The 10237-nt window shown below is 35.2% G+C and overlaps 1 long non-coding RNA gene across 2 annotated transcripts; it reads right to left on the minus strand.

Annotated features, from left to right (window-relative positions):
- Positions 1-7731: 7731 nt before the first annotated feature.
- On the minus strand, positions 7732-9626 carry LOC125197890. 2 transcript variants are annotated; one of them, XR_007172269.1, is made up of 3 exons: positions 9499-9626; positions 8241-8317; positions 7732-7927 (listed from the first exon to the last, which is right to left on the minus strand). It is a non-coding gene; the product is annotated as an uncharacterized LOC125197890 (long non-coding RNA). The 2 variants fall into 2 exon arrangements; XR_007172270.1 differs by having other exon boundaries at positions 8241-8323.
- Between the last annotated feature and the right edge of the window lie 611 nt (positions 9627-10237).

The following is a 10237-nucleotide window of genomic DNA, read 5'->3' on the forward strand; positions in this document are numbered from 1 at the left end:
CTTAGTAGACACTACAGTTAGCTTCCTTTAAAACGGCACTGTTAATTGAGAGTGAGGACTTTTCAAGGGTCTTAGGAGCTTTTTGGAGTTACGTGTTAGGATTGACAACCCTAATGTTAGTAATCAACGTTTGTATCGCATGAGCATAAGCTAGGTGACTCGTCCTTTCAAAGTATTAACTGTGCTAGGGTATTGTAGTTTGGAATTTGTATAACCATAAAAGTGAAAGCACATCCCTGGAATTCCCCTTATCTCTATACTTTTCTCTCCGTGATTTGCTTGTTTTAGTTGTTTACTGTTTTTAATATTTACTGTTTTCAAAAAGTTTCCAATAATTCTTGTTTCTCCAGATAGTAATTGAGTTCTAGTAGAAGATAGACACTTTGTGTACATCTTCCCCGTGTTCGATACCCGGTACTAACCTTTTTCTATACTATACCTACTCTGTATACTTGCAGGTATTTATAGTGCAAATAAAAAGTGCATCAAGGCCGGGTGATCAAATAGATACGCCGACAAGTAGATGCGATCCTGCAGTGGGGTGAAGTGGTGATTGAAGTAGCGCTGTATCTTACGGATCCAATCAGCGGCGTTATCTCCGTTGAAGCGAGGAGCTTCAGGTTTGACCCGAGGTAGGGGTTCAGTCTCCGCGCCCGTTGGTGGCTGGGTGAGTGACGGAGGCAATTTCCAACCCCTAGTGGCAGACGACGCGGTGGCTGCGTCAGGGAGGCGAGGCTTCAGACTCGCGTCGATGAGGATAGAGAGACTCTCCTCGATCTTGCGATTCGTTGCTTCCTGCCGGCGAGAGAAAGCCTCGAGGTCGAACTGATTCGACATCAGTTTCTTATCCTGGCTGGCGTAGCGGATTTTCATGTCGATCAGCATCTGGGTAAGTTCTTCGTTGGAGTAGGGGGTCGGTGGTGGAACATTGTTGGTGTCGGTTGAACCCGAACCGGAAGCCATGGTAGGATAGTGTATGGGTGAGAAGGATATTGTATGGGTGATGGGAGAAGAGGACTCAATGTAAAGCACCAATTGATAGGTTTGAGTAACTTATCGGTGGAACAGAGCACCTGTTTTGCAACTGAAAAAAAGAAGGCGGCGGAAATAAGAACAATGGTTTCGAGAATAAGCTTTTTATTTCTTCTTCTCGATGTTTTGACTCTCTAATGAACTCTATTATATAGAGTTCGGACCCTGCTTGATTCGACTTACGATTCGGGAAAGAATCAAGAAGAAAACCCGAAAAGATTTAATAATAAAAATAAAAGATCTACCCTAGTGCAATCTTCGTAATAAAGGAAAGCAAATAAAAATACAATAAGGTCTTATTCTAGTGAGATATGAAATCTTTGAATTTAGCAGGTCTCGGTGCCTCTCTTCTTGGTCTGACCTTCTGGGCTTGGGCTGGTTCTTTCCTCCTTCCTTCTCGTCCCCTCGATGTTCTTCCCTCATGCACGTCTGCATGGCGCCCCTGGGTCGTTGGGTCCCTATCATTCACCAAGATACTCGCCGCAGTCTTTTCCTTTGCTACTTCACGAAGTACCTTATCACTGAGACATAGAACGATCGCACTATGTGCCTTCGCCTCAATTTCAGCTTTCTTGGCAATCGCCTTCTCATCAAGGACCTCCTTCCCCTTGTCGTCCTTATCTTCAACTGATAACGCCGACGCCAAGCCTTGCTGAATCAAAATCGCTCTCATCTTCATTCTCCATAGGGCAAAATCGTTCTTGCCCGTGAATTTTTCCGCCTCAAATCTAGAGGCCATCGTCTTCGTGGATCCGCTTCCAAAATGATAAATCAGAGTAAATCAATCACCTCTTGTTCCCACAGACGGCGCCAATTTGTTGTGATTGGAGCTGGCTTCGAACGTGAAACAAGATTAGAGAGAAGAATTGGAGTGCGAAGAATCGAGAGAGATTTCTTATTGATTGAATCGGAGCTCAAAGAGAGAGATTACAAATTGGGGAAATTCTGTTTTCAACTAACTAAACAAATTCTATTTTAAACCCCTAAAAGATCAACGGCTACTTGATCTAACGGCTCAGATTAAAACGTCAAACTAAGAGCTAATCCAACGGCTGCTGAAGACTCAGAAGCTTGATCGAGCTTCTTCCTTTTATTCCTCGCTTCACGGCTGAGCTATCAACATTACAAGTATAAATATGATATGTATTTAACCATGAAATAACTTTTGTAGCACTGTCCGGCCGAAACCCTTTCATTGTGTTTTGGATCAAAATAAACTTTTGTAGCATTGTCCGGCCGAAACCCTTACATTGTGTTTTGGATCAAAATAAACTTTTGTAGCACTGTTCCGATTTGGCTTGATACTGAATTTACATTGTGTTTTGGATCAAAATAAGTTATATGACCTTATAAATTAGATTTTCAAGTGTGTCGGGTTCCTGGCATGGACTGGCCTCAGACTGGGTCGACAAAAACGATACATGCTTGGACTCTAGCAACTCAATTTAAGAGGACTTCAATAAGGTATTTTTCATTAAAAGTTGGGCACGCAAATTTCAAGTCTAACTAGGCTGATCCTACTTTATTTTTGTAAGCCCACCCACCAACCAACCAGACCAAAACGAACTACTCCACTCGTTCCATAATAGTGGAGTCATTTTATTATTTTGGTATGTTATATAATAGTTGAGTCATTTATCTTTTTAGTAAAAGTCAACGTATTTATTTTTACTTACTTTACTCTCTCTTGCTTTATTCCCTCTTCATCTCTCTATCTTTTTTCATTTACTACTTTATTATTCGTTTAATTTACACATTTAACACAATTTTTCTTAAATCACATACCCAAAAGAAACAACTCCACTACCACGGAACAAAGAGAGTACTATTTTAACACAATACTCCCTCTGTCTGCCATAAGGAGTCCCGCTCACTTTTGCGCACTCGTTTTATAAAAATGATAATAAATAGTTAAAGTGGAGAAATAGTAAATTAAGAGAGAGAACTCTCTTTAGAAGAATCTTCTCAATATTATTATCACTTACTTTACTATTTTTTCATTTTTAACTATTTATTACTACCTCTGTCCCTGAAAATTTGATACAATTTACTATTTCGGTCCGTCCCTGAAAATTTGATACACTTCACTTTTACCATTTTTGGTAGTGGACCCCATATTCCACTAACTCATTCCTACTCATATGTTATTATAAAAAAAATACTTTAAAAGTAGGACCCACATCCCACCAACTTTTTCAATTCACTTTTCATTACATTTCTTAAAACCCGTGTCGGGTCAAAGTGTAGCAAATTTTAGGGGACGGAGGTAGTATCATTTTTATAAAACGAAGATGCAAAAGTGACCGGGATTCCTAATAGCGGACGGAGGGAGTAATAGCCTCCTAAAAAACAGGGGATTCAAAATAACAATATTTCAGCCGCAAGTTCATTTTTTAGGTGTCACGTCTCATTTCACCCATAAACGGTAAAAATTAGATCAGTCTCATTTTTAAAGCCAACTCAAAATTTTAAAATCTATCATTATTTTTAATTACATTAAATATTTATTGAAAGTTTCGTAAATTAAACTTCAATAGGTAATCTAATTTTCGCGAACAATTTTTTTCGAACTAACATGAACTATGGAAGTAAAATAGAAAACGAAAATTTTAGTGTAATTGAATCCATGTTCATTTTTAATAGATTACGTTTTAATAGATTACGTGATCTGACTTAATCAGTTATATCTCATAATGAGATTATTAAATTATAAATCAAATTGGAAGTTTACATAAGAGTGCACTTTTACATTTTTTTTCAATTAGTTAAAATGAATGAGATGGAAGGTTTCATCTAATTCTGCAAAATAATGTCACGTGAGAATAAATCCCTTGGGTGACAATCGACATGTTATTGTACTTTGCATTGCAATTCATTCTACAAGTATATAAATGTTTAACGTTTAATTAATAGTATGCATTTGGAGTGTTTTAATAATAAAGGAATCATAATATTTTTACCTTACAGTAAAAGCAACACGAATTATTCTATGTTAATATATATTGACGACAAGTAATATCGGTGGATGCAATATATACTTTACGCATTTGAAAATTCTATCCCATTTTTGACCAAATGAATAATGCACGATTCCTACGAGCATAACCATCTTGAGATCGACATCTTGAGCACTAATTTGCTTTGCTTTTCTCTAGATACTTTTGGTCTTGATCTTAACAGAAGATTCAGAATATCTAATATTCGACAAATCTGATCACGATGCATATATCTCTTTATGTGGATGTGAGTAATTCACCTTCACAATAATTTTTTTATCTAACAACTTTATAAAAAGGCTCTATTGCATATATTTAAGAATGTATTTACGAATATGCTGTTAGTTAAAATATTCTTTCAGTCTTTTACTCTTGCAGTTCTGGTCTTGCACTACTTTTTTATAATTTAGAGATTGCCCATGCTTTGAAAAAATGGAAAGTGAACCGCTTAACTTTGTTTTATATTTTTCTTTCTAATCGGATAAGTCAATATACATGGCAATTATATGATTCTTTAGGTCTCGCAGTGTGCAATAACAATGAGGTTCAGAATTCAAACACAAGATTGGGTTGATAAGGTATTATCATCTCGAAAATTCAGTACGAGTAAAAACCATATGTTTATATAATTGAAAGTTTCAGTATACCAATTTTCGATACGAGTAAAAACCATATGTTTATATAATTGAAAGTTTCAGTATACCAATTTTCGATATGACTAGTTTTACCATTATTCTTTTCAATATATGAAAAAATTACGATATACTGGATTTCGGTAACATATAAACACGGGAAACGTGCTAAGCAATCGTTACGAAAGAATTTCATACCGTTACCGTACCGAAAGTTTATGTATGGGCAATATCACTACCGTTACCGTATCGATAATTCGATATACCGAACTTTAGTACACTATACCATTATACCGTACAGTTTCGTATAACTTTATACCGAAAAAATTATAAATAAATTTATAAATTATTAATGGATATATATATGGTTTTAATCTAAAATATTAATCCATTCGTTCCATGTTAATAGAGTCATTTTTTTATTTTTGGGAAGTTCCAAGTTAATTGAGTCATTTCTATTTTTAGCAAAAAGTAATTCTCTCTTTTACTTGTCTCTTTATCTCTCTTACTTTATTCAATTTTACTTTATCATTATCCATTTAATACACTATTCTTAAACTCCATGTCGAAAAGAAATGCCTTTATTAATAAGAAACGGAGGGAGTAAATTATATTACTCTCTCTACCCACCATTTAAAGAACCATTTCCATTTTGCCTTTTTGAGTTGTCTACGATTTATAGAACCATTTACTTTATTCCACTTTTAGTATGTAGACCTACATTCTACCAACTTTTTGCACTCACAATCCAATATAAAACTAACACTTTAAATGAGTTTCACATTCCACTCACTTTCTCCCTTTACTTCTCTTCACAAAGTCAAACAATATCTTAAAACCCGTGTCGAGTCAAAAGACTATTTAAATGGTGGACATAGTATATTTTTATCGGTAAAATAGGTATATCGTTAATTTGATACGTATTGATTTCGATATATATTTCTGAGTTTTGGTATGCCGGTAATATCGGTACATACCATATTTTCGGTATACCACTGTAGCGGTATAAGAAAATTCATACCGTCCGTATCAAAAACTTATGGTACAGTATCGTACTGTACTGAAAAATACGGTATATTGAAAACTCAGAAGTTTTCGATAATTTTCAGTATAGTACGATCAGTACACTGTTCTTTGGGTATTTTTGCCCACGCCTACATTTGATGGTGCGAATCGGGCGAAGAAATCAAACACGGTCACATACACGTATTATTAGAAATATACGTATAGTAATATAGGGGAGTGTTATATTGTTAACTCAATGCTTAATTGCTAACTACAACTCAATAATAGCCATTAGATATTCAAATTAAAGTCCTAGATCATCAACCACGAAATGTCAATACGATGAACAAAAAGGTCAATAAGCTATAGGATTAATTCCAATAAAAATCAATAGGGGTATTAATGTCAAGTTAGTTATAACTAACTTTTAAAACAAATCTCAAAACTTTAAATTCATATAACATATATCAAGTTAAAGATAATTTTATAAGGATTCCAACGATATACTACATGCATATGTTCCGACGTCAAAATTTGAAAAAAAATTGAATTTTTTTTTGAATTTTCGTATTTTTGACGAACAGATTTATGTCAATACACCTTACATAATATGTCAATATTATGCTTGTAAAATGTCAATATGAAATTGTTTTGACATTATTATGTCTTCGTGTTGATATATTTCATACACTGTATTGACATTGTATTTCTAAACCCTAAATTTGATAGTTGTTATTATCTTTTTAATATTAAAAAATAAAAAACGAAATTACACATGACAAATTGTAGACCACAAGATTTCTAAAATCGTATGGTCTTAAATTAGTTGTAGTTAGCAACTAAGAGATAAGTTAGCAATTAATCACTACCCGGTAATATAAATGGTGATGGGTGTCCGGTGCGTCTTAGTTCTTGTTTACAGAATGTTGCATCTACAAAAAGGTGCCTATTTCAGTCCTTGCAGTTTTTTCTGGGTTAATGTTAAATCAGGCTATACTATAGTCAAGTAAATACATAAATAAATACATCAAGTTCTTAAGGAAATTTAAAAATTAGGTGAATTAATTCAAATATGAAATGTCCCGAATATTTTGCCAATTTTGACCCGTTTTGTTATTAAATCAAATAGATAAATACGCCAAGTTCTTATCAAACTAATTATTAACAGGTGAATTAAGTAAAATAAATTCACCGATTTTGACCCGTTTTGCTTGTGCCAAATATCGCCAATTTTGACCCGTTTTGTCACAGCAACACAACTTAATTTTTAAAGTGCGAAATTAAATACAAAATTAAAACGTCCATAAAAATTTATAAACCCTTTTCAAAAACATTAAGAAGCCTATAGCAATGATGTAAAGCTTCATCTTTTCTATGAGTGAACTTATAAAACATAAATGACTCATTCCCTTTTGATTTCTCCCAACTCTAATAATCCATAAAAATAAAAATACATTTATCTCTATATTTATTGGATAGTAATAAAATACAAACTTGTACAAACTTCAAACTATGATCTGGACCGTTAGAAAATGTCAACAGGTGACAAAATAATAGCAACAAAAAATGTCAACACAGCATCAACAGTTGATACTGTGTTGACATTTGTTGTTGCTACTATTTTGTCATTTGTTGATATTTTCTAATGGTTCAGATCATAGTTTGGAATTTGTACAATATTTAGAGTTTGCATTTGATCAGATTCCATATTTATATATCTTCTCTTACATTATTTGCTCTTCACTTCTCAAATGAGACTAATTTTTTTTTAGTGAATGCATGCTGCCCATTTGTGTAACGCCCCGAACTCTTTAAAACGGGTGACGCTACCAATTTACTAAAATACGAATTTCTTCTATTTTGAAAATTCAGATATTTAAATGGAAATAAGAAAAACGGAAACGATTTTATAAACTTAAAAGAAAAACATCATAGACATTATTTTTTTTTATAAAAAAAACAATTTGAAGAACACTAATAAGAATATTTTTCCCAACATCAGAAATATGTGTGTATAGGTATCTATGCCAAAATGTATCACTATGTTAAAAAATATAGATGCTTCATCCAGCAACCAAAATAAAATATCCCGCTTAATCGGATTGAAACCTACATCATTCAAAATATAATAGCATAAAAGTTATCAAGTTTACTCTCCAACCAATTCACTTTTACCCAAATACCAAAGGGTCTACTAGTCAAACATAGCGGCTGGGAGACCGTGGACCACGTTGACTGCTGCCCCATCACCGACTCCTTAACCTGAAAAACATTAAATAACGGGGTGTGAGTATGCAAGCACACTCAGTGGGGAATACGCTGCAAGTAGTTATAACCAATTGTGTAATGAATCATAACATAATGAACCATCTCAACTTTGCTGACATCTATATGAGACTAGTCTCGGTCCCTCGTGGACCTGACCCCTCGTGGGCTATTGGTGGGCTGTCAGCGACCCATATGATCCCTCATGGATCTGACCCCTCGTGGGCCCATAAGCTCATACGAATGACGCACGACACAACAATGATTATAACCATGTAACCACTACGCTTACAGATAAAGTAAACCCCACCTCGAAAGCTGAAATTCAAAATAACCTCCTCAAGCTTGGTTTAGGTTGTCCATCCTCGAGCCTTGGATGCGCCACCCCTAGCACTTAAGCATTTTAACTTAGTCTTTAAACTCTCAAACTTAAACTTGACAAATTAAACTCATTTTAAACTTGGAACAACTTAATCTTCTATTTTAAAACACATAACCAAACAAGCATAGCAAAATAACTTCCAAATAAAACAACAAAGAATCATAATCCACTTTTAAGCAATTCTTTTATCCAACATAAAATTAACATAAGCTTTAACACCTATACAATTTCATTCAACTCACAACACACTCCATTTTAATCAACTACAACAACAAATCCAAACAAACCATCAAGTATAAAAGCTGTCAAACTACTCATACGATCAACTGAAATAATTCACAAAACAATACAAAACGGTATTAGACAATTCCAAGAAAAATCACACATCCTCCCTACATCATTATTTAAAGCATATCTCAAGTTCATAATCATCTCACACCAATAGGTTACTCAAATAAAATCAACAAGAGCACTTTCACTACTACTATTCACAGCAGAAAGCACTAACTTTGGAAAATCATTCCGCTCGACTCATAAGTCGAAAACCAACGAAACCAAAAGCAAAAGAAACATATGAAAGTCAGGTTTATGAGGATTAATTTTGAGCTTGAAATTCCTTTTCGTTTAGGATATATGATTACTTTTCAAGAACCTGCCAGAAACAGGGCAGTCCTTTTAGAAAAATCATAATAAATCGATTTGAACTTGGTTTAAGCTGAATTTTGTGACAATGCAGAAGACATCTAAGGATAACTTCTGGTAAAATATGAGCCGAAAATGAATTCATTTGGTCTGTCAAATAAACCCCGAAACCCACTGTTTAAACAGTGTACTCATTGGCTATCAAAGACATTGCTCCAAAGTTAATTTTCTTGATTCTAAAATAAAAGTATAGTTTCAAAAGCATCAACACAAATCAAAATCAAGCATCCCTTTGCATCTAGGGTTTCAATAATCCTACTAACTAAATGAAAATTGATTCAAACCATCACCTCATACAACTTCATCCCCAACTACCAAGTAAAAGAAACTAAAACAATCAACATAACTAAAATCCCCAATTCTAGACAAAACATAAAAATTCTCACTTTTAGACATTGACAACTAAAAAGCATAAAGCTTGAAATCAAAACCACAAACATCAACTTAGGAAGTGAGATAATCCAAAGAGGAATTCAATTTCTACCTTAATTCGCAAGAAACTTGAGTTTGGGGAAACAAAGCTTCAACCTTGAAATCCATTAATGGAGGTTAGAGAAGATGGAGAGGGAGAGGCTGCGGGCAAGGAGGGGAGGGCCGATTGCCGGCGGCCACCGTCTGGGTCAAGGGACGCTCAAGTCAGGTGGCAGGTTAAGGAATTGACATCCACCATCACCACCGGATCAGAGTTCTACGACAGTAGATCCGTTCCCATTTGAATTAGAAAGTGAGAAGGAGTGAAACTCGTCAGAAGGAGAGGATCCGAAATCGTCTACAGAAACAGAGCACTCCGAAACCGAGCAAGAGGAAGACGTAGATATGGCAAACTTGGAGGATTCCGATCCGGAGATAGGTTCGCTCATCGCGCATCTGGGACGGTGAGCCCGCCCATACCATAGTCTCGAACCGAGCGCCAGAGGTCTATTGATATTAAGACAAATGTGTTGGGTGTTTTACCTACATTCTCTGGACGAAGGAATGAATGTCCTTAGGAATTCCTGAACGAGTTTAGTAAGCTGTGCAATATCCAAAAGCGACCTAACGAGGCTGCTGAAGAGGACTACCGTCTGCGTGCCGTCCCGTTTGCCCTTAAAGGGGAAGCTAATACTTGGCTGCTGCGGCTCCCACCGAGACTCGATCAACACATGGAAGGATTTCAAGCTGGAATTCCTGGATTATTTATTCCCGTCAAACAAAACAAATGCCCTAAAGAAGGAGATTCAGGA

This window comes from Salvia hispanica, unplaced genomic scaffold (genome assembly GCF_023119035.1).
Source record: "Salvia hispanica cultivar TCC Black 2014 unplaced genomic scaffold, UniMelb_Shisp_WGS_1.0 HiC_scaffold_1056, whole genome shotgun sequence".
Lineage (NCBI taxonomy): Eukaryota > Viridiplantae > Streptophyta > Magnoliopsida > Lamiales > Lamiaceae > Salvia > Salvia hispanica.